Genomic DNA, 24,467 nt, shown 5'->3' on the forward strand with positions numbered 1-24,467 from the left:
GCACGTTGTATGTTGTATTAGCAGAAATGGAGAATAAACTCATAACTGTGTTTTGAATCGTACAGCACATTTTTTCCATAGCTACAAAATGCGCTTCTTCCATAAATAGCTTTTACTCTTTCACAATGTCTACTGTGTCTGTGCTGACGATGTATTTCTAGAGTAGCCCCCGAAATATGAACAAGATATTTACTCTTTTGCATGTTTACGTTAAAAGGACAGCCAAAGCTTGGAGTGAAGAACTGGCTACTAACATCACTGAAGATCAATGGGCTAAGGCACAAGAACTGGTTCACTCCACTTCTGTCTGCTGCAGGCACAGACTACTACAATTTAAGGTCCTGCATAGGCTCCGTCTGTCTAAATCGAAGGTCTCAAGGATGTTTCCAGGGGCTGACTCAAGATGTGATCGATGTGGCCAGAATTCTGCCTCATTGTCACATATGTTTTGGACATGTCCTAATATCGCTACCTACTGGTCTAAAATATTTAAAACTTTGTCTGATATTTTTAAAAAACAGCTCCCCCCAGAAGCAGTAATGGCAATATTTGGTGTAGCTACAGTTAAATACTTAAATAATAAACAAATTCGTGCTCTGAGTTTTATAACATTGCTTGCAAGACGCCTTATACTTCTAAATTGGAAAAATAAAGCCTCCCCAACTCATTCTGCTTTCTTAAGAGACACAATGTATCATTTACAGTTGGAGAAAATAAAATTTTCATTGAGAGATAATGCTAAACAGTTTTACCTAATTTGGCAGCCCTTTATAGATTACTTTAATAAGTTTTTTTGTTGATTGTCTTTAATTGTTTTTTTTTCCCTTTGTATATACTTATTTAGGTATATAAATGTGTATGTATAGACATAGATATATGATTGTTTATATAATGGTAATTATATTTTATGTAAAAAGGAGGGGGAGAGGAAGGAAGGGAGGGGGAAAAAAGAAAAAAAAACTATGTCACTGTAAATGAGATACATACTTTGTTGCCTGATTTGAATAAAGAAAAAAGAGAGAAAAAAAAGGAGAGGGAATGATAAAAGACAAGTATTTACTTAGGTGCGACCAAACTAGATCAAAGTGTTAATATCGCTCTATTATTAAATATGGAGCTGCAGCAAAGAGACAATTAACTACGCTTAGCATAAAGAACCAATCCACAAATTGTATCTACATGAACAGTAACTGGTATTTTCACCTATTAATTCGTTCTCCATAGACACCTGGAAAAACCAGTTTTATGAAATATTCATGGAAACTTTAATTGGTCCCTATGATATTTATTCTTAGGAAAAAATACCTTTTTGTTTTTACATTTGAAATTCTTTGATGTCAGATTGTTTTATTATATCAAATCTTGTAGCAAGGACTTCTATCCCTAATCGGTGATTCTGTTTTACAGCAGTGCTCCCCAGCCCAGTTGTCTATGTATGTTTTTCTACCTGTCTGTAAGTACCAAAGCAAGGTTGACTCAGCAGGTGCCCTCTCAACATGTCTTGGTGTAATGTCTTCCTAAATGAGCTGTAAGGAGGGCTGCCTCCCTGTGACTCGGCAGTCTGTCAGGCCCCGATAACACAGTGGGAAGAACATTATTGCCCTCAATTCTACTCCTCTCCTTGACCTTGTCTCCCACTGCATTACTCAACTCACCAAGAGGCTCCTTGGAGCCCTTACCTGACACCAGCATGACCTCAAATCTCAACATTTCAAAAAATGGTGATAGAGAGTTTTATGACTGACAGAATGCTGAGTGCTTTTGGTGTTTTTTCAAACTCTATAGTGAGTGATATGTTTTATGTTTTATTGGTTAGCATTCAAATATCTCAGTGAAGACAGAACAAAGATCTACCACAATGCAAGAAAGCATGAGACAAGGCTAATCAAAAGGTATTGGCTGAAGCATTTGCTTATTACGCCAACCCTTTTAACAAATATAATAGTATTTGTTAAAATACTATTATCCAGTAATAGTATTAAAGTAAAATAACTTTGATCTTAGAAGTATTAAATAAAAAAATGTTACTGACCTGGGCGATAACTTCGGCTTGCTGCTTGCTCCATAATGCATTTGCCGGTGCACATTGTTGTCTGAGTTTTTTCATGATGAACTTTTATTTGAAATCTACAAAACTGAAAATTAATATAGCGGAGATGTGCATAAATTTTGTTTTAGATAACTTAACAATTTTGTTTGCTTTTCCTCAAAATTGCTCTGAGATTTTATTGCAAGCTGCTGCATTGCTTAAATATAGTGTCAAAAAATTCCAGGTGAATCAATTAAAGGGCAGGACAAGCAGCAGAGCGGCGTTACAAACTGAGTTTTCTTCTTACATTTGCTTTTTTTCTTTTGCATAAATATTTAGTTTGGTTTTGATTCGATTTATTGTTAGTTTCAGTCTTTTTCCTTCTTAAAGAGTATTTGTCAGTTAAAGCTGTAATGTATTCACATAAGGTATATAAAAAGTATATAAAACATTTCACTAAACATATGTAAAAATATATGTTCATGTTTAATGCCCTGACAGATTTTTGCCATATTACATTTTTCAGTTGAATAATTTTTTTATCCGCTGCTATCTGCTGATTAACTCTCACAGAAATAAATAAATGTGTGCCTATTAGAAGTGGACTTGCACACTAAAGGTATACACTTTTCAATGACATCTCCACAGTCTTGACAGTTATAGAGCCAGCTAATTAGTTATCATGATGGTGAGCAATGAATAATTTTAAAAGGGCAGATTTACAAAACAAGTGTGCTTGTAATAAAACTTAATTGCAACAGTACAAAACCAAACTTTGCTCTTGTATATGATGGCAGGTTATTGTTGCGGATAGGTAAAGGCCATTTATCTGCTGATCAGTGCAAATACGGCATGCTCAGCTCAGATCTCACCGCTAATCAAAGGTTGCACCAGCCAGTTAAAAATTCTGCTGGATATCTCCAGACTGTCTAGAGACCTCCAAGCAACAGTAGGTTAATGTTCTGTCTTGTGCTAAGCAGGTGCTGAAGAAGCTATTATGCCCAGACATCATGGGTCCTCACATTAATTAAGTTTTTTGAGCCTGCCTGTTTCCCTAGTGCTTACTAATTAGTCTTAATTAGTGGCCGGGATGATGAAGTTGTAGAAACAGACACTGCTCCGCTTGTGTTTTCACTATCCCTGTCGTTTCTCCAGTCTCGTCTTGTCACCTCACCTTACTTGAGCTCCTTCCTAATTGCCTTTTGTCAGTATGTGGAAATCAAGTGGACAAGGAGTTGCAGTTTAAGAAACTCGTAACACCTAGAGTAGACATTATTGTCAAAGTGTTTAGTGGCACCCATTCTCCTACACATTTACTGCAATTTTGTCAAAGATGTACACACAAAGTGTCTGCTGGTGTCAGTCAAGAGTAATAATTCTGGACACCAAGAACAAAAGCTATTGTTTGAAAGAATGACAAAGAGAGCTTGATACTGGAGGGAATAGAAGCTGTGACTATTAAAACATTTACCAACGCTCAAAAATTTAAGCTAAGGGACTTGCCATACCGAGCTTCCCTTTGTAAGGAGTTTGCAGTTAGACCATGCGTGCAAGACTACACAGGGCTGTCATGAAAATTTAAAATAATACTTTTTCCATATGCTGTAATTTGTATGCACTCAGTCCATGTAATGACATTTGCTCGTGTGGTTGTCAATGTTGTAGATGAATCCCACTGCAGGGAAGAACTAACTTATTCTCCTCTGACTGATAGTTTTAACTGCTGACTGCAGTGACCCTCAAAGACCAGCTGCAGAGATAATCATCTAATGTGTTTTTGCAGCTACAGTTTTGACCCCGAATGATCTGACCTTCATTTTTGGCTATTACCACTTCAACCAGTCGACTGGTGTGTAGCTGAAAGTGTAGTTAAAAGAAGCATTTTCGCTTTAACAGCCAAAGGACAGAAAACCATTTCCTTCAGCCCTCTGTTATTCCACTGGTTCATGATTGAAAATCAACAAGATGTTAACAACACTATAACCAAAGCTATCAAGGTTTAGAACTTGAAGGCCCACCTGCCATTACTTGTCTGACACCAAAACCCCAAATATAGTACAATATAATATAAATTCTGTTAGGGGTTTTGATGTAATACCAGGTGGTGTGTGGGGCTGGGGGGGGTGCTGTGATGTGACATTCACTATAATCCCCTACTTTTCCCATTAACTTTGTTCATGTACATTTTATTTAACAATTTGCCTAACTTAAAAAAAAAACATTCATATATCTAGTACTTTTTAAAACGGGAGAGCATGAAGCCGATGTAAGAAATGGTAAATGGTAAATGGCCTGTATTTATATAGCGCTTTACTAGTCCCTAAGGACCCCAAAGCGCTTTACATATCCAGTCATCCACCCATTCACACACACATTCACACACTGGTGATGGCAAGCTACATTGTAGCCACAGCCACCCTGGGGCGCACTGACAGAGGCGAGGCTGCCGGACACTGGCGCCACCGGGCCCTCTGACCACCACCAGTAGGCAAGTCTAAGCCAGGGCTCGAACTGGCAACCTTCTGGTTACAAGGCGAACTCCCAACTCTTGAGCCACGATCGCCCACAGAAGACACATTAATTGCAGTTCTAGTAGCAGGATGGTGTCAATTAAGACAAAATCAGACTTGGGACCTAATTCTGTTTTTTCTAAAGTGGGTAGATGATGACATCCTCCCCACTGCTGCCAGACTCCACAACAAAGACTCCAACTGATCAAACACACACATCCACACATGTGCAATAACACTAAGTGCAATACTCTTTTTCTGACAAAGTTGTATTTTTACTCAGTTGTATACAGCATTTGTATTCTATTTTTATCCTATTGTATATTTTATTCTATTTATTCTATGGTATATAGTATTTTATTATATTCTATTCTGTACAGTTGTGTACAGTATTTTATTCTTATTGTATTCTAATTTTTGCCATATAACTTTTGCACTGTCCACTTCCTGCTGTGACAAAACAAATTTCCCACGTGTGGGACTAATAAAGGTTATCTTATCTTATCTTATAACTCATATTTTCAAGACTAAAGTAACCTATTCTATTAAGTTTGTAACATAATAAGGATGAGGGGGCTAAGAAGTACACTCTAAGCCTTGTATTAAAGGCATTAATGTCAGGCTCCAGATTTTGGGGATGCCATGTAACCACTGGCTCTTGTCATTGTAAAACTGGCTTTTCTTTGACACCTACTGACAGAGAAAAGACAGGGTCTGTAATGTGTTTGAAGCATACGGGAGGAGTAAATCGCTTTGCCCCACTCTTTGACACAAAATGCATGAATGCACCCACAGAGTGCTTCTTGTCAACATATTCTTACCAGGCGTTGCAGCACAAATGTAGCACTTATAAACTCTTTGCTACAAAGATATAGTCATGCTGGCACCTAAAGAGGCACTTTCTTTGAAGCAAGCCACTGCACGGAGCAAGTAGAGGAAATGAAGATTCTTTGAAGAACTTTGAGGAGAAATGCAAACCAGAAAAAAATATTTTCATTTGATGCACTTTGTTCATTTTGCTCTGCTGGAGCTTGTAATAAGTGACAAAGGATTAATAAAAAGATGCAACACACATAAGATTAATAAACATTGTGCTAAAGAATGAGTTAGGAACAAAATAGGAACTGGCTGATGTATCACACATATATCCCTATGACTTTAATGTAAAAAGTCAATCATCAAAACAATATTTAAGAAAATAACTCATTTTCTTCAAAAAGAGTTCCTGATTAACTCAGATCCACTTCACAGCCTAAAAACTGAAAATCTTTTTACTCTATTACGGATTACTCCAGGATTAGTCACTCGTGTGACCTAAAGTATGGAAACGTTGCACAAAGTTCCATTCTTAACATTTGTCTTTCAAAGTATTGTAAAAGAAGCTTTTTTCAATATTTTATTCATCATAATATTATATACAACATGTTTTGATTTCTTATTACTAATATTTTGACTTTACAACATTTACAAGTTCTAGTATGTTATGGTCACTGCTGCTTTCACTTAGTCAGGAATGACTGACTTTAGAAATAATGAAGTAATGATTAATTAATCATTACAGTATCTTCTAACTTCATTACCTGGCACACATAGCTCATGATGACATATTTACTTATAAAACAAGTAAATATCAGCTTTTTATTTATTTCTTATTTGTTCTTTAGTAGCTATCTACACACCACATAATAATAATATGTTGCTAACACAGAGAAAGACCAAAGGATCCACGGAGTGTATCATGGTTGTGTTGAAAGTTCAGTGTTCTCTTCAGCAACACTTTAGAGAACAGCCAGTGCCCCACAGTTTACATTTCTGGAGGCGAGACTTTGCCATTTACACTGAAATGTTATATTGGTTTTCCTCCAGTACCAGTGAGAGCAGTCAAGTGTGCATTTTGTTTGCTATAGAACTAAACCTCTTGACTATAGAGTCCAGGAGCACAGCAGCGTTTAGAGTGGAAGTGCACAAGGTCAAGGCAGAGTGGAGGGATGTGGCAAAAAAAAAATTTGAGCCAGTGCCTGTTTTATCTCATCAGGAACTCAGCATGAGCATGTTGTCTGTGCTTGTGCGTGTGCATGCAGGTGAGTATGTGAATGTGTGTGTGTGTGTGTGTGTGTGTGTGTATTTATGCACACCTGATATCAAACAGCTGTTTTTTTTAAATATACATTTACCTGCTAGTGAGGGTGGAGGGAAAAGTTAATAAGACTTCTGATGTGGGCTAATTTCTAAATCTCTTTTCCCCCTTTGTTCCACCTCATTTTAACAGTCCATTGAAGCTGCAAATTGCAAGCTTGTGAAAAAAATGCTTTATCAAGAATAATCTATGTATCTATTGAAAATCCCAACATATAGTAACAGGAAGTAAGATGCAAGATGGGATAGTGTAAAGGAACATCTGTGCCACATATGGACTGGAAGTCCCCAAATCCCCATGGGAGATGCCACCAAATGTGGTTGAGAACAACAGGGCAGAGGTCCTCCGAGACTTTGATCTCCTCACAGACAAGCAGCTGCCTGCTAACCATCTAGACACGGTGGTGGTTGACAAGGAGAAGAAGTTGAGATAGATATGGCAATCCCAGTAGATGGCGATATCAGGAAGAAGGCGCATGAGAAAATAAGGAAATAACCGGGGCTGGAGGAACAACTAGAGCAGAAATTCAAAGTCATCCTGGTGATAATACAAACATTAGGAGTTGTAACCCTAAACACCCCCCCCCCCCACCCACCCACCCAAAAAAACCCAGAAGTGGGTTCAACAGCTTCCAGGCACAACATCAGAAGAGTGCAGACCCAGAAAAAGCTGATATACTGCACCAGAGAAATATTAAACAATTCCCCCCCCCCCCCCTAAAATCTCTTAGATGTGTTTTGTGTGAACAATTTCATTAGAAGCATTTGGAGAAGAACTTTTTAATGAAAGCCTGTAAACAGTACGAGCTGAGTAATGCTTAGTTATTTCAGATATGTAGTTACATACATCTAAGAACAAAAAACAAACAAACAATTTTGAGAGTAAAATTTGTTTACTCCCAAATGATCGCCCTTAACTTGTGGAAATAAACAGCTGTGGCATGGTGGTAAGAATTGATTGTAGTGAAACAACACAGTGCCATATGGATTGTGCTTTAATTCAGCAGGTACCACTTTTATTCTGAATTTGTTTTCTGAATGTGTTTTCAGTGCATCAAAGTTTCAATAAATGCTTAATACAACTAAAACTAAAACAACTAAAACTAGTTGTAACTCTCTTACTTTGTTCTGTTTTACAGATTTTATTGGTTTGGTTTACGCAGGGTTAGACATCTGCCTTAATGATTTCTGCTGCCAAAACTTTGGAAAAAATAAAATGAACACCATTTTTTAGGCTAATGTGGTGGTTAACTTAAAATATTCAAAACAACTTTCCTAGAAGTGAAATTAAATGCCAACTAATACTAAAGTGTTTGTGTCAGTTATCTTGTGGTGACATATATTTTTAGCATGAATATGTTTAAATGTGCCATTTATTGAATGAATAACATGTTAACTGCACCATCGTTATAGTTCATTTTAAATATTGATTTTATTGTTTGACTTCGACAAGTGAAAAAGGTTGATAATGCTTAATTTAGCACAAGTGTTACAAAATCCATCCATCCAGCTTCTTCCTCTCATGACAATTTGAATAACTGGTCTGTGCATTTTGCTTGACTGACGAGCACAAGGGAAGTGCATACACATGACGCTAGCACAACAAACCAGCATTTCGACGTAGACCATGAAGTCGACTCTTACTGCTGTGTTGTTGAAAAGAAACAAGTCTAGCTATGACATCATTTTACTCAAATGAGCCATCCTGGGTAAATAAATGTCTTAGTTATGGCAGTTGAGCCTAAAACCCACAAGTGCCAGAATTAACCTTAATGTAAGATACAGCAGTTTGTTGGGTTGACTGACACTGACAAATCACCTTTCGAAGTTATGAACACACAGTTGCGATTATAATTCTACTCAGCTTCCAATCTTTTAGTCACTGCTCTTAAACTATCAAACACAATCATGCATCAGAGGGTACATGTCCTCTTAAGTATTGGCAGGACTAAAAAGTACCCCAGATGTGTTACACATTCCCTTGCTTTTCATTTAAGAAGCCTACAAATAGCTATTGACAGCAGTGCCTCAACTTGCTTTCAGCAGTCTACGGCACTGTCCACGGTACTGAAATATCACCACAGATTTTTAAATTCAATGATGATCGTGTACCTTTGAAAGATCCTGCTTGTATTGCATTGTGAGAAACATGAGGAAAATCCTGCCTGAATAGACTCAGTAAAATGCATGAAATTTCAAGGTGCACTTTCATTCAGAGTTAAAGAAGGACAATTTTAGCACACAGAGGATGAACATAACTTGATATCATGGATTTATAGAATTAGAAACGTCACAGTTATATTGTACATCCTGGAATCGGGTTGTAGCTCCACTGGGGTTCAGGTGGTTAAATAACACATTTATGCAGGTTGGATCTAATAACTGGTCAGGTGGGTGCAGGATTAGGGGGAAAAAAAATTACAAAGTACCATAATGAGCTATTATGAAAATATAATCATCTCTAATACAGTGTGGTGTCGGTAAAACCACATGATAAACCTTCGCTTGCCATCTGCTTTACGAGGGTTGGAAAGAGACATCATTTATGTTTGAACAGCTTTATGTATTTATCTTATGCATTAAGGATGAATGTGGGTTAGCTGTGCTGGCTCTCTGTGGTAACTAAAACCTATGCACAGGTTCGTTAAAATATATGCGTAAAACGGCTTGTGTTTAAAATAAAACATGGGGATTGAATTAAATGCTTTAAGAGCTTTAAAAGAAAGAAAAGAAACCATAATGTTGCATTATCTTTTCTTCAAAATGCATTGATATCATAATGTAATATCAATACATTTCCATTTAATGTCTAAAAACACCATAACTTACCTATAGAGGCAGAGTTTGATTTTCAAGACAATTTCTCAAAGATGAAATGTCAGAGCTGACAACATAAGAGAAGATGTGAACCTTTCTGCTTTTGTTTCAGGCAAACGAGCAAAAGCATAGAACCATTATATAACCATCACACTACGCCCTGAAATGGCTTTGAATACTTCCAGTGAATTTAAATTGCTACAGAGAGAGAGAGAGAGAGAGTGTGTAGATGTGTAGCGCCATAAATAAGGAGAATGAATTGTAATACCACAAAAGTATGGGCCCCTTTTTCACCAGAGTAAAAGCACATGAAAATGCTGTCAAATAATATATTGATTTTGGAGGTATCATTCTTCAGGAACAGAACACAACCCGGTGGCCTTAAATGAACCTTGCATCACCTTGTCAAATCAATATCCGGTAAAGAAACAATAAAACATAGGTGCAAAATTATCTTGTGTGTGTATTTGACAACTGCTTGGGAGCATGTTTTATAGGACAATGGTGTGCAGATATTTATGTTTATCTGGTGGTGTAATCATGCTTGTAGCCCATCCCGGTTCTCCTCCAGCCCTCCTCTACTGGCCTCCCTCTTTATTTATTTACCCTGGTCTCATCCAATCGAATGGCAGATCAGTCTGTGGAAAGGGCAGTGTGCCAAGGCAGCCTTCTGTGACAGAGCAATGCATTAGGACATTAAGACACCAGCTCCTGCGCAAAAAATCAATCACACACCCCCGGACGCATTAGAGGCAGAGAAGGGCACCTCTCACACCTTTCTGAAGGCCATCCTGGCTGGCTCTGCAGCTCTGTTCCCATCTCGCTGGCTCTAGATGTGTGCACACCTGGCTAGGCTTGTTTGCCTTGCCGTTTTCTGTCCATGCCTCCTACCCTACACTCAGTGAGTTGGCTTTCAAACAAATCATTAGCCCTCTCTATGAGGTGGAAAGGTAAGCATATATAAAAACCTATCCTTAGATGAATGGCCAGCAAATAAGCCCCTTTCATCAGTTTCTCTGTCTTTTTCTGTGTTTTTCTCTTTTCTCTGATCGCTGGCACAACTGAAAATACTGTTTACAGAAATAAGTATAAATAGCTGAAAGCAGAATAACCTGCTTGTGTTTTGTTGAATTAGTCATTTGGTTTAAATATGACACAAATCATAGTGACCGATAGTCACATTTGAAAAATGAGATTCCATTTGAAGGCAAATAACACATTGTAGTCACCTCTTCTAAACCCCCCGCCGCCATGCATCTGCGTTTATGCCTGAAAGCTGCTCCGTAAAACTAGAGGCTTATCTATTGGCCAGCTCTATTGGCAATAGACTTGGATGAGGACCTTTCCTGTGGGACACGGTAGTGTTAATGGTTGGCTAATAAGCTTCACTCTTGAAGTTTTTGCAACAAGGGTACATAATTAGAATATAATTCTAATGAGCATGGCAGTTAAGCATCAAATCACAGTAATAAAAATGGCAGACAGAGATGACACAGAACAAACTGGAGAATTTGTACATATGTTGAATCAATGATGACAAATGCTGTGAGATTGTGAGAATGCTTCATGTTTCAGTATTATAGAAATGGGTCTCTTTCTAATTTACATAGAAATTGCTTGTCCCCCGGTCAAGACTTTTACTGTACAGGTACCAGAGAGACCGAAAAATAAATTTAGATGTCAAAAATAGTTTTGACTAATATCCTCCTCTTTGTCTATTACTTTGCCTTTTTATATCGCTATTAATGTTATTTACGGGCATTCATGTACCTTGTTTCCCCCCCTTTGGTTGCAAGTTGGAAATGGTGGTCATTCTTTCATAAACATTAGCATCTTGCAGATACGACCTGTTTTCTCTTCTAACAAAACGACCTTAACTTTTTCTTTCACATTTGTTTCTTTCCTGCAGACACGGGTGCATTAGAAATGATGAAGTGAAGGACACAGAATCAGAGATCAAAACAGAACATGAATAAAACACAGACACACCAAAACTGCAAGAAAACAAGTGGAACAAAAAAAGACAGATCAAAAAGAAATGGGAGGAAAGAATGAAAGGCATAGCCAGTGCTAAAGGGAGCTAGGTGAGTGGATGCATTTGCTGGATACAGACTGCCTGCATTAAGTCAGACTATCAAGCTTTCACAACATGTCTCCACTGGGGACTCAAAAGAGCGGTACCAAAGCTGCTCATGAAAAGGAAACCCTGTCATTTCTATGGGCGTATCATTTAGTGTATGATAAGTCGTTACTTTTAAAGCAATTTAAAAGAAATAAGTGGCTCTTTTGTACAGTGTCTAAAGCAGTTGCTTCAAGTTTTAGGTTATGTGCAAAATTCATTATGTGCATAGCTCTATTTAAAAAAAGAAAGAAGAAGAAGAAGGAACAGTGACGTTTAATACCGGCTTGTTTAGCAGTTCATGCTAAGCAATTCGTACTGGTGCACATAATTAAAAAATAAATAAATAAATAAATCTGGCAACCTGGAAGATGAAGGTAATAAAGAATAGTTTCATTTCTGTCTAGTTTTTAAGCACAGGTGCAACTCTGAATTCCCAGCACACTTTGCTTCATGTGAAAGTCGGGAGAAAGCGAACAACACTAGAGTATTATCTGCGGAGGGCAGGCCCATTAAAAAAAATGAATATTGCTTTTCTCCCCTTCTTCAGCCTCTGCACCTGATAAGGTCTAAACAAATAAAAGCTGTAAATAACCGTTGCCTGTTGCTCCAGTCATTTCTCTATTACTTTGGCCAGTGGAGTGAAACCAAGTTCTTATTTCTTGCTCTGAAAAGCAGCTGTCAGTTTCGTGATAGAAAAAAAAAAAAAAAAAAAAAAAAGGAGAAGTGGTGGAAGGAGAGGAATGGAGGAATGCGTGTTGGGATTCTGTGAAAATGAATTTTGTGAATTAATTTGCAAATGCTCTTTGAATATCATCATGTTGCCAGGCTAAGGGTGGGCATTTTCCCCGTTCCCTGTCCTTACCTGTGACCTGCTCCTCCACCCTATTAATCATGCACACACATAAAAACACAACCTTGTTTTGCTATTTCTGTTTGTTACTCTGTGCTGTAACTCATTCCCTTATTACTTACACTAACCCCAATAATAACCTTTACCATGAAAACCAAATTTTACCCCTGAATAGCACTCTACTCCTGTGGACACAAAACAAAATTAAGGTGACACAAGTTCCCTGGAATTATATACACACACAGATAGTAAAAGTTAAAGTTGAAACATAGATGTTCCTGAAATCACCTTCAAATCGGACTTCTAGAATTTAATGACACTATATCATAAAAAAATAACAAAGACGACTGAAACACCTTTTAAACAAAGATCCAATGGCTATGCTTGAAATAGTGGTTTGGCTAAAGCCCACGTATTGAATACAGAATGGCAAAACTGGCTTGTTGATTCCATAAAAGCAGCGAATCAGTGGAAAAAATTTGAATAACTATGGCAGAAATCAGACATGAAGAGCAGCCAAGCTTTTGTTAAGTGCATGGAAAACATGCTTCTATCAATTCACCTCCCCTGCCTTTAAAAAAATAATAAATAAATACTCTGTGAATTGTCATGCCACACCTGGCTTCACAACAATGATAAAAAGTGAAGTAGCTTTTGTTGGGAACAATGTGTCAACTGCTCTATCCATCATAATGCTTCACTGGAAGCCTACATCTGTCATGAGTCACGCTGCTTTCTCATGTCTGATAAATGCTAATGACACTAAGTCAGGTGTGCTGCACAGTTTGCATTTAACAGCCTAAATTCGATTTTTTTTTTTTGACAAATTAGTGCCAACCCATTGTTTTGTAGGAAGTATTAATGGTTTGCTTGTTTCCCTAGTCAGAGGGGATAAAAGCTGCATTTAAAGTTTTAAACACAACTATAAATATATTCATGAGCTGTATGCTTTCAGATCCTACACTTGTGTTTCCATTACAGTTGTTATGTCATTGGTTGCATCATCTCAAATGCCATAATAGAATATTGGCATTGTATGTTTTTGCAACTTATTAGCATTTATATATGAAGGAAATTTCTTAACAAGCTCATTCCTACTGTCCCTGAATGTTTGATACACAGATATGCTCTTGCTGCCCTTTAAGTCTATATATTGTAATTTGTACACATAGGATTATCTGTATTTGTTTCTCTGAACATGGATTAGTAAGCTTGGAAGTAGGCTTTTTTCGAAGGAGGCTTTTACAAAATGATTTAATGATCTTGCTTTAGCCTAACCTAAATTCAGCCTTTGAACTTAAGTGAGATGATGTGTAGATGTAACCATTGTTCCTTTCAGCATTTGTCGAGTCGAACAAGAATGACCTTTGTTGTCTTGTTTTAACAGATCTCTAGATTTAAGATGATATAGCTGAAGTGCTGTTAGCATTGTGATGAACAGTTAGAAATCATGTCAGATTTACTCTGATTTTCCTAGTGCTGGGTGAAAAAAAGAAGAAAAAAGACAGAAATAATGAAGATGAATTTGCGAATGATTACAGTTATTTAAATGTCTGAGATAGAGGCCAACTGGACCATCTCACTCTGTGCCGCGGAGGAAACAAACTACATTTTATGCAGACTTGATTCCAGACCCCCGTTGACCTACCAAACGACAAATAATCAGCTGACAATATATATTTACATAGAGCACAAACTTGTAAACAAAAAAAATTGTCTTTAGTGTCTTCAGTAAGATTTTACCACATTTCAAGGATGAGAGAGGGATTAATTCTCTACACAGCAATGTAGTCCAACAATGTGGAAGACTTTAAGATGTGTTTGTGTTGTGTATCACCTATTTATATACCCAGCATCACTGACAGAAGAAAGTGGAATAACCTGAGGACATTGGAAATTACTTGGCATTCAGATCGTTTGACTAGAGATTTTTTGGACCCACAGATGACAACAATGACATTCGGTAAGAGATGGGACCAGCTGAGCATGACTTCAATCAAATTCTTTGCCAGTTTCTGTGAAAGTCACAGATCTCAAATGATTCTGTCCAGTGGTCAAAGAAGAAACAGGGGAAATATCACACACAGTTGTCTACTTAGAAAAATAAACAAATTTTCTGTTGTATTGCTACTAATTTGAGAAGCGGTTTTCCAAAGACATGCAATTTGCCTCCTACTCTAACTAATGTAAAATCTTTCCTAGACATAACTGATCAACATCACAAATGCATTTGATTAACCATGACAATATATCAATTGTTATAATCTAACATAAAATGTAATGTATAAGTTAATATCATGTTAATATCTTAACATCTCAACCCTCGAACATTTTTGTGGGTTAGCAGCAGGCAAACTGTCTCCTTTTACCCAAAATGTCCAAAACTCAAACAGCATCTCATAAATATAGCCGTGCACTTATAACCCAACTGGAAGATAAGAAAGCAACACTTGTCAGATTGACCTTTTGTCAGTTATGTCATGCCACTGTCTGAGCCCCCATTAAGTGGATTTATATCATAATTATGAAGGATGTAGAAACAACACTTGCAATGTGATGTTGTGCTTGGGACCACTTTGAACTTTGGACTGCTCCAGTCGGCCTTAGAACATGCAAGATATACATAACTAAAGCTATACTGATGAGAAACTGGCTACTGGAATGAGGCATATCTGGTCAAGGACCCAGGTATCCAATACATGCAGCACAAGTGTTTACTACAGCACTGTGAACTAATGATAAAGATTACAGCTGAGACAATCTTTTAAAGGTCTTGTGATATGTACTTTGTGTACTTTGCTTGTGCTTTTTTAGAAAACTTAAAGGTCACTTAAGGAAATTATCTGAATATAGCCTCAGATACACACACATATGCATATATGCACACACTCGCACACAGTAAGGTAAAGAGGAAGAGAGAGAGAGCAAGAGCGAGAGGTTGAGTGGGTTGAAAACCCCACTACCATAGAATTGTAGCAAATAGGTCATGTATGCTCTAATATTACAAACAAAGCTTTGCGATTTAGAAACAATTACCATCCGTAAGGGAGTCTGTCTTCCCTATGCATGGTGTCGGGAGTCTGTCTCCACAGCAACCAATGCCATTTAGGTATATGCTTTACAAACTATCATTTTTGTAACCTCCTTTCGAGACAGTATCAATCTACAGTGTAATCTTGCTCCTTCCTTTGTGTCAGTAAAAAACAACAACTTTTTACTCAAATAAAATAAATAACTTTTTACTTAAATAAATAAAAATAAATAAAATAAAAAAATAAAATAGTGTTTGTAGCAATACATTTCTACTTGTTGGCTAATTTAGCTCCTCCTTATACGGCACAACACATAATTACCTCTTAGAAATCACTGTATTTGTATCATTGTTCAATTTTTATATTCCAATTTCAGTTATTTCAATAATATATAATGTTGTATTGTTAGATGAATCATGTCCATGAATGTGCTTAGATAGAAATTCTTCAAGAATGGATATCTACCAGATGAATTTGGTTTGATGAGGTAACAATGTAAACACAATAAAGCACAAGTAAAGCAAATCCTAACTCACATGGTGTCTCTGCAGTGCTAATTAGCTTAAGCTGAGCGTGAGCATGTGGCTTATTAGCATATTATGCATAGGTTACCAAAGCAATGTCTTATTGCCATTTTTTTTGTTTGTGGAGTGTGTCTCAGTGGATGAAAACCCCTCTTCCATTTCTTTCCAGCTGACAAGTGTATGCAGACAGACACATAAGACTACAACTAAAACTAAACTATAAGAGCTTTGTAAAGCTTTATCACCTCTCAACCAGACGCTTCTTCAGTTCTAAAACCAAACGGTGAAGAGTCCAAGGTATTTAAAAAGGTATTCAAACCCTAGTGTCATTCCTTATGTAGAAGTTTTATCAGAGAAACTCAGCATGACCTTCCAGTGCACTTCAACCCAGCCACACCCTCAGACAAAAACTGGTTCATCCCAAGGACCAAATCCCAGTATCACAGGGAGGAGTGCTTAAACCTCTACATTGGAGAACCCAAACAGCCACTACATAAACGCATGGCACAGCACATGGTGTGCCATGCCACCTGGACGGGACAAGACTCAGCAGTACATCTGCATCTAAAGGACAAAGGTCACTCTACACTCCTACTGTGTACAGTGACCTTGAGTGTTTTGAAAGGCGCTTTCAAATAAAATGTATTATTATTATTATTATTACTACTACTACTCTTTCTAGGATGCCAGTGTTTATATTTTGGACATATAAGACAGATGGTTTGAAAGCAGAGTAAAGAAGCCATCTATGCCTGCTGTGAATGACCATCTCTGAGAGGCGGTGGCTTACGACATCAGCTTTCTGCCACCTACAATGCAGTTTTGAGAGTCCTTCCCAGGTGCCTCACCCCCACTCACATCTTGCGTCAGGTGATCTCAACAGGTCACATGATAGTGTGAGGCAACATCCCACAATGGTTTTACCAGAAACCTATGGTGACCCACACCTTTTTTCACACCTTGGCTCGTGTGATGAGGTACATGATCCCACTATTGATAGTGGGCTCAATAGTGAGTCAACAACCCTCTTAAGGGACAACCCCCACTAGAGTTTAAATACCTCGGACTCTCCACCATTTGGTTTTAGAACTGAAGAAGCTTCTTGGATGAGAGTTGAAACATCTTCACGATACCTAAAGAAGTCCAGTCGTTTTCAGGCAGAAGATGCTGCGTGATATTTGTACAAGCTTCTCACTTGTTGTAAGGCTGCTCATGCATAGTCTCTACTTTTACTCTTTACATAGAAAAACCCCTAATCCAATTATAATTGCATCTTTCTTCCTGCTGCAGGTTTCTGAACAAAATTTGTAATTTTCTCTCTGTACACCAACACGGTGGATTTTAAATTATACAATTAAAAAGTAAAGACCTTTAGCTTTAATTTAAGGGGTTTAACAAAAGTATTGCATTAGCTGTTTAGGAATTACAGTCACTATTATACATAGTCACTTATTTTCAAAATTAATTGGGACATATTTTGAAGTCAATGACCGTTTGGGAAGTCTAGTACCAGAGGACATCAACAAATGCTTCATTTCCTCCACTGAGGTGCTTTTCTTGGCCTTTACTGCAGCTCCTTTTAGTTGGTACTTGTTTGTGGGTTTACTTTCTTTTGTTTTTATCTTCAGTATCTTAAAACCATGCTCTTATGTGTTGAGGTCAGGTGGCTGACTTCGGCATTGAAGGGCAAATCTGTATCTTTTGCCATATCCCTTTGGATCATTAACAACTTCCACTTTGCAGTACTGTGTAATCAGTTTTGAAATATTTGCCTGAATCTGAGCAGACAGTATAGCCTTATATACTTTTTTTAAAAAAAGTTTTAAGTCTAATCTTAAAAGTAGAAAGGGTGTTTATCTCCCAAATCCAAAGTGGGAACTGGTTCCATAGATGAAGGTCCAGAAAGCTGAAGGCTCTGCCTCTTGTTCTACTTTTAAATACCCTAGGATGCACAGATAAGCCTGCATTCTGTGAAGTGTTCCATTAGGGTGATATGGTACTACGAGAACTTTAAGATGAGATGGTGCCAGATTATTCAATTCAATTCAATCTTGTATACAGGGGTGGATCTAGAGAAATTTCTTAGGGTGGCATGGAAATCAAAGCCATTCCTTTAGACATATGCAGGTGCTGTTGTGATTTGGCGCTATATTAATGAAATCGAATTGAGCTTTTTCCAGGCAGTTATCCAAAAACAAAGCAAATTTTTCTAGGCAGCACTTTGAGACAGTAATCCATGACCTTGTTACCACTCGGCTGGATTACTGTAATGCACTTTATGTGGGGGCTAGTGGTTCTTCAAAAGTTCATCTCCAGTTACTTCACTCCACTAGTTGTTTGTAAGTTTTTGGATTCATTTTTATTCATTTTTCATTTTTGTCTCAGGTCAGGTGATCAGCTGCTCCTGAGTGTACCTGAAAGTAAGTGCTCAGAGGGGACCGTGCCTTTGCAGCTCCTAAATCGTGGAATAATTTGCCTCTTCACATTAGACAGGACTCTTCCCTGTCCATTTTTAAATCTTTTCTTAAAACCCACCTCTTTTTTCAATTCAATTCAATTTATTTATATAGTACTCTTCACAGGATAAAAACCACAAAGTGCTTCACAGAAATACATAAAATACATTAAAAATCAAACATACAGCACAAATCTGATTAAAAGTCAATCTAAATAAATGAGTCTTAAGCTGCTTTTTAAAAGAATAAATACAATCAAGGCAACATAATGATGGAGGGAGAGCATTCCACAACCTGGGGGCCACCGCTCTAAAAGATCTATCACCTCTGGTCTTAAAACGTGTTCGTGGGACTACTGACAACCTTTGATTAGATGATCTCAGGCTGTGACAGGGAGCGTGGGGTTCTAAAAGATCAGGGCCCGTATCCCTAAAGATTCTGAGAATCCTCTCAGAGAGCTCCTAATTTAACCTAAAAATTCCTTGCCAGGAGTTTTAGCTTAGAAGTGATTCCAGAACATTTTCAGTGAACTCTGAGCAAGGAATGGATGGAAAATCCTATCTTAGTGAGGAGGTGTGGTTGACCCCGTTGCTAGGTATGAGTCATCATTTCAAAAGCCGTGATTGGTTGATCCTACAAGTTTGATGGAAATGAGCTTTTGGTGATAATGAGCAAAGGATGTACCCTCAAATCAATAAACATAATTATACACTCTAATCTTATGCTGACTGTAATTGTAAATAATATTTCACATTCAAGAAATTCAGTGATGACTTGGGACAGACCCAAGTAGTCACTGCTGCATTGTTGCATTTTCCCGGTTGCCAAATACCTCAGGGTTGTGATTACTTTCGTCTCCGGTGTAATAGCGTTGTGGCGTCGAGTTGGTGAAGTAATTGCATCTCTAAGGAGATCCACCACAAACATGATTCCTGCACGATCCAATCTGTAGCGTCTCAATAATTCCCTGTCATCCAGTGTTTGCAGGACTTCTCTCCTGCCTCTTCTGTTGGCCATTTTGTGCAGCTACTTAGGGGAACTCCTAAGCCACTAAAAGTCCTCTTCCCTGCTCTTAGCAGATCTCGCCTTAGGAGCCCTTTTAAGCGCTAGGAATCTTGAGGAATAGCTTTTATATTAACTGGGATTGTCGTGTCACTTTTAGGGGAAATTCTAAGAAAACGTCATGACTCTGAGAATTTTCTTAGAATTTGGCCGCTAGGAGCCACTTTTTGCACAAAGATTCTTTAGGGATACGGGCCCAGAAATGTAGGCAGGGGAATCACAATGCAAAGCTTTAAAAGTCAGTCCTAAGATTTTAAAATTAATTCTAAAATGTAATGGGAGCCAGTGCAATGAACGCAACACTGGTGTAATGTGTAATGTAATGTAATCTCTTTCTCGTGTCTTAGTAAAAAGCCTTGCAGCAGATTCCTTTTGCTCAAACAAAGAAAAAGACTGTTACAATAATCTAAGCAAGACGAAATAAAAGCCTGAATAACCATTTCTAACTCAGATTTAGACAAAGTTCGCAGTTTGGAGATGTTTCTTAGCTGAAAAAGGCCTTTTTATGTATTTTTAATTTATACTTGTTTTAACGGATTTATTCGTCTATACAGCATTTTTGTCAGTTGTGGGTTGTTTGTTTTTTTTAAAAGTGCTTTACAAATAAAGCTGGTGTGTTATATTTGGTTTTGCTTTTGTTTTCCATGATTAGTTCCAGCTGTGCACCCTGCGTTTCCCATCTCCTTAATTATTTCATGTGACTATTAAAAGCCTCAGTTTGCCTTGTACTTTCTCTTGTAATGTAGTAAACAACTCCCATGTGTTCCTGGCTTGGATTATATTTTGGATCCTTTAGACTTTATTTGGGTCTTTTTGTATGGTTTTGTCATTTAAACCTCACTTTGTTTCGCCCAAGTCAGTTTGGGTCCCCACTCAGCACAGGCATTGACCAATAGCGTGGTATGCACTGGATGATTAGCTAGTTTCCTACAATTTAAGACTTTTCTCTTTCTTTCTGCCAGAAGTTAATCTGGGTTTTGTCTTTACCAAGAGTTCCAGAACTAGGAAGGTTCATGGCATTTTTTGTCTAATAAAAAACAAAACAAAACACCCCCCCTGCCACTGTTGTTCTGGAGTAACCAGTGGTTTCTACCTTGCTGTAAAAGCCTCAGCAATCTTATTCATGTAGGCATTACTTACTTGCAAACTTTGATAATGAAAAAAAAAAAATTACGCACAAAAAACTCCTTGAAAGGCACAAACTGAACAGTGTTAAGGTTTTCACAAGCCTAATTATAAACACAGATAAGGAATGACAAGATGACTGTATCTGGTGGGGAATCTCTGATGTGGAAGCACTATAACAGAGGGAGAGTGTGGTTAGGATCTGAGTTTAGACAGAACGGCAACTGGGAGGAACTCTGTCTCTGAATTTGCGACTTACTTGCAGGTGGAGAGTGCAAGGCTCTGGGAGGGGTAACCAGGTGAGCATCCAAGTGGTGCGTGAATGAATGAAGTTCTGACCTTGTTTTTCCCCATAATCCTCAGAAGACAGCAGAGGACAGGCAGATGAGAGTGAGTTGTTTAAGTTCAGAGGAGCGTTGCAGTGTATCTTGCTGTGGAGACTGGCTCCAGATTATGGAGTTGCAGGTGAGTTACACAGTGACTTGACAAGATTAGTGAAGGCACAACAAGATCAGGTGAAGTACATAGCATGAAGAAGAAGTAAGGAGGCCTGGCTACCCCATGAGGTAGATGACAAGCTAGAGGAAAAGAGATAACAGCGCTGATATTAAGCACAGCCTTGCTGATTGTCATCAATGGATAGCAGGTGAGCAGAACAGGTGAAGACTCAAGGCTCCGCCCACACGGAAGACACAGGGAGGCAGCATAAAAACACCAGATGGTCACCCAGATCATGACACTTTATTTGATGACCTTTAATTGGTTTCACTTATCATGGAATACAAAGTAAATTAGCTTAACATGGCCATAAAATTATTTTCGTCAATTCCCTTTAAAATTCCAAAGTTGATTAACCTCTGCTCTCTACTATTAAGCCTGTGTACTACAAAAGAGCTATACATAGGTACATAAAAACACACTATAAAAAGTATGAAGTTAAAAAAAAGACCTTTCCTACTAAACATTGAAGTTTTTATATGTTGAATATCACTGTGAGGTAATGGAAAGTAGTAATTTCTATGTGGAGCTTTTTAATAAAGGCTACAGGGAGAATTTCACTGTGCATAGAAGCAGCTTGCATAAACCATGCTTTTGTTGGCAATTATCCGCTTATTAATTTTTAACCTTTCCCAATAGTTCAATAAATAAACAAAAGCACTTAATGAAAAAATTGATTTCCTACCAAATAACTGTTAATAAATCATTCAAAGAATGCGTATAGATTATAAATGCATTACTCCATTAAAAAGACGGAGCTGAATTCTTAACAACTGCTCGGGGACCCAGATGCATCTGCTAATCAATATGTAGGACTGGAGTTTTGTGGTCCTTGAGGAAAACAGAAACTTTGAGCGTGCACTTTATGTAAACAAATCATCTGTGATCCAAAGAGTTGAAAATAAAACAAATGTGCTAAAATCAAAATTGTTTAGACTACCTTGCCGAGTACAGGGAAATGTGAATTACTTAAAGTAAAAGTGTAGTTGGTGGTTCTTTGTGTCCGGGGATGGGCGCCCAGGTACACACCGGCTCACTCCTTGGTGGCTGCTTATCGGGGCCTGGAGCCTGGGGCTCGCTCGGGCCACTTCGGGGGTGGGGTGCGCTCGGCCTCTCGGCCTGGGGCTCGGTCACTCTGGCGCAGCTGGCTGCCGGCGGAGCTCATGGGCACGTCACTGCAACCCCCCCTGGCTTCTGCTCCGTGGCTGCTGAGTGACCCCTCATCTGGGACTCTCCTCAGCTCTTTCTGGGATAGTGGTGCAGCTGCCCCTCTGTTGGTCTTCCTTGGTCTCTTGTGTTCTGAGGGCCTCTGGATGTCTGGGGTCTTGATCTCCTCCATATCTGCTTCATGCCCTGGAGGACGGGGCTGTGGCCCCCCACACCCTCTAGCAGATCATTACATGAAGGAACCTTTTAAAAAAAACGCGTCCATGCTCACAGGTGTACACACGGGTGCTCACACACACAAACTACACCCTTTTTGGCTCCTACCTCAAAGCACACTGTGCGCTGTCGATATTACGTGCTGCACAATAATGTTTAATATTTAGTATTTACTGTTATATTCCCATATATCATCGTGATGTTGTTTATTGTATTGCTCTCGTTTTCTTCTGCTTGTTTTCTTTTTTCTTTCTCAACAGATGATCCAGGTGATTGATATATGTATTTTTTTTTGTCTGCTCATTTGGTTGGTTTTTGTGTTTTTGCCCTTTATCCCCATCCCTCTTCTCTGCTGTTTTTCCCCCCTCTTCCTTTCTCCTCTCTTCTCTTCTTTTCCTCATTCAAGTCTGTTCCGTATCTAGCAAGTGAAAAAAAAAACAAAACAAAAAAAACAATAAAAGGTGAATCAAATAGACCATTACGGCAAGGCTGGGATGGTCAATTTGGTAAAGTAAATCCGTTGGGCATCTTTCCTCGCCTTTAGACAATAATTCTGATGCCAAAAGAACCAAACGGGACAGGCAAAAAAAAGTGTAAATATGGAATTTTATTTGGATTATAAAGGCCATAGTATAAACTCCCCTAAAATCATCCCTTCAGTCTCAGTGGCACTCAATGGCTGAACAGAAGCTAAATGCGGTGGAGATGACTACAATGTGTCCCTACTATGATAACACATGGTGAGATGCACTTTCATCATAAGGATGTTATCTGGTCTTTGAAGCACACATCATTATAAGTATGACAGTCTCTGGGGCTTCAAGCACACCATTTATCTGCTATAAATTACCGTGCCACTTCCACTGTTGATGACGAGCCATTCTTCCATATCCTTCTAGAGCCTCTCTTGCTTTGACACTAATCAAGTTGTAGCTCCACTGTGATGGACATTTGTTATTAGCTGTCATTATTGGATACAAATGGCTCCTAGCTGTATTATGTCATGTCCATGATAGCCTTCTAAGGTGTTTGACGATGAGGGCCCCAGTGAGGTGTCACCATGTCCCTCTCAATGGCCCAAAAGGTATCACACACTCACCACATCTGTTGCACATGACACATTATGAAATGTGACAAGAGTCTAGTTATCACTGTGCTGAATGTCCTCTCGGTATATTCGATGGTTTCAGACACTTCTCATATTATGTTTCCTTTTTAGGACTATTACTTTGCTACCAGTAGTCTGAATGCCAGGCACATGCATTATGCATTTTAAAAGATGCTGTTAGTCAGAGAGATTAGAAAAGGACACTTACTTGCAGCTCTGTTAAAAAGCAAATGCTTCTTAATGTATATAGGTGCAATGGATGGTGTCTCCCAAAAGAAGTATTATTTGCCCTTGAAATGATTAACAAAAATGCAGGACAAGTACCTGTTACACCAAGGGGATACCGTGGAAATGTATCAAAGTTTAGGGTATTTTGTAACCATCATTCATGTTTTGTGATGGACACTTTTGGGATATTATAAACTAGAGATGGACCGATCCGATATTACGTATGGGTCCGATACTGACCTAAATTACTGGTTCGGATATCGGAGAGAAATAAAAAATGTAATCAGATCCAAAGTATCACAAAATCACTTGGCGTAACCCAGCTCGGCGCGTCGGAGCAGTATGTGTCACGTGATAGAGCGGCTGTTGTCTGCGAGACCTGTCCGCGGTATGTTGGAGCATTTGAAGCCTCGCTACATGCTTCCTAACCGCGGCATTTCATCTCGCGAAAACTAGAGAAGTAAAGCAAGTGTGTAAGTTCATCCCTGAATGTTTGCATAGTATTTCCACGTTAAGCTTAACAACTGATATATTGAGCCACAGCTGGACTGGCCATCGGAGTTCCATATTGAGGTGAAAAGGAAGCG

At 38.4% G+C, this 24,467-nt stretch overlaps 1 long non-coding RNA gene across 3 annotated transcripts in view; it reads right to left on the bottom strand.

The window, feature by feature from the left end:
- The window catches only part of LOC146512402 (uncharacterized), a 54,691-nt gene extending 31,764 nt beyond the window's left edge, over positions 1 to 22,927 (bottom strand). Inside the window, exons 1-2 of one of the 3 annotated variants that reach the window (XR_014875793.1) lie at positions 20,923 to 22,927; positions 20,727 to 20,836 (exon numbers count right to left, since the gene is read on the bottom strand). This is a non-coding gene — a long non-coding RNA (uncharacterized LOC146512402). Of the gene's footprint in view, positions 1 to 20,726; positions 20,837 to 20,922 lie in introns of those variants that run through there. The other 2 variants (XR_014875794.1, XR_014875795.1) reach the window with 2 other exon arrangements.
- Positions 22,928 to 24,467: the final 1,540 nt, after the last annotated feature.

Source organism: Neolamprologus multifasciatus, chromosome 8, assembly GCF_963576455.1.
Source record: "Neolamprologus multifasciatus chromosome 8, fNeoMul1.2, whole genome shotgun sequence".
Lineage (NCBI taxonomy): Eukaryota > Metazoa > Chordata > Actinopteri > Cichliformes > Cichlidae > Neolamprologus > Neolamprologus multifasciatus.